The sequence below is a fragment of the Penaeus monodon genome, chromosome 28 (assembly GCF_015228065.2).
Source record: "Penaeus monodon isolate SGIC_2016 chromosome 28, NSTDA_Pmon_1, whole genome shotgun sequence".
Classification (NCBI taxonomy): Eukaryota; Metazoa; Arthropoda; class Malacostraca; order Decapoda; family Penaeidae; genus Penaeus; species Penaeus monodon.
In genome coordinates, this window is record NC_051413.1 from 16330672 (window position 1) to 16332295 (window position 1624).

The 1624-nt window shown below is 38.9% G+C and overlaps 1 pseudogene; it reads right to left on the minus strand.

The window, feature by feature from the left end:
• The window catches only part of LOC119591076, a 13154-nt pseudogene that overhangs the window by 6675 nt on the left and 4855 nt on the right, over positions 1-1624 (minus strand).

The window sequence follows — 1624 nt, forward strand, 5'->3', positions numbered from 1 at the left end:
ACCAGACTTCTCGTTTTTGTAAGCTAAGTCTATTTTATGGCTAAAGATAGTGACCGCGAGAACTTAGAACCTGGTCATCAAAATCGTAGATGCAGGAGCGTGAAAGTTACGTTATTTCAAATATGCCGTTTGGGATAACAGGCAGTGGGGCAAGGGGCCTTGTGCGGGCGTTTTTGCCCGTGGATTGGTATATTTTGTTTCCCACTGACTTATTTTAAACCAGACGTAATCTAGGTTACCCTTGGGACATTTTAACGAAACTAAAAAACAGGCTGTCTTACTAGTATCAAGCAATATGCCATTATAAAAGAAAAACAGAACATGTTTCACATCGGGGCCTTCTCAGGACCCCCCATAAAGGATTCTAGATGATGAACCTCTGAAAACAATCTCTAAAACTTCCTGCTAAACTGGGCCTCTTTCTACAGGCATGGAATAAATGGAATCGTCCATAGGTCTTTTGAATGCACCTTTTCACACTGATAAAAACCCAAGTTGCTAAATGTGATCATCGTATGTACAATGAAAAAAAAAATCTGAACAAAATTGTACCACAAACGAGGCAAATTTCCGTTTTACTTTCCTACAACGTAAATCTGTAGACACGTATTGCATACTTCCTTTCACACGAGCGCAAATTTTCAGCTTGTACACATATACGTAAAAAACCCAGGAATGTCGCTCGAAAATCTTCGTGCCTGGCTTCAAAAAACTTTTCATATTACAGCTGTCCACAATTACAATAACTTTTTTCAAACGACCATACGCTATGGGCCTTTAATGCCCACAAAAGTTTAATTTCCCCCGGATAGTTCGCCCAGACTGGGCCCATAAGGGCGATAACTCCGGGAATTGAGCCTGCTTATTAAGTATATCATATCTTGAAAATAATTTAAGGAGCTTTATATGCTGGACTAGCCTCAGTATAATTTTTTAAAACTATCAAACTTTTTTTATTCTATATAATATTCATATGAAGGATCTCCGTATAATAACTTGCAGAAAGTACGGATCGAGCGAGTCTGTATTGTTCAAAATATATAGAACAATAAATTCTGTCTTCTTGTGATAGCTGGCCGGACTAACTGTAGCCGTGGCACAAGGGCCCCAGGTCAAGTAAGGTTAACCACAGAATACAGAATATCAGCAATATCTTTCAGGTTATATAAAGTTATCAGGATTTGGAGGGTTGCGAACATTAGGAAAACGCAAAACATATGACCAATTGTGTCATAAATGTAATCTGCATTTCACTTCATTCCTTCCCCCAATCTTTCTTTGGGGGAGTAAATTCTCAGAGGGGAAGCCTTGTAAAAACCATTTGGAGGGATTCATCAGCCTTAAGGCCTTACCAACGAGAGGATCTCTACGGTGGCGAAAACATGCGAGAAAAAATGTCCAGGAAAGGGCCCCCTCCCGCACACGCACGCATACACTCAAGAGAAATCACACATAAAGAAATCACCACTGAAACACCTCATGTAAAGTATTTTTTTCCACATCACTATTTTGTACCCCAGGAATGGTTTTTTTTAAAAACTTTTTTTAACTACTGAACACTGTCTTTAAATTTTTTACACTTATGCCCAAATGGCATGAAACCTTTACTCTTCTTTTAAAAGGG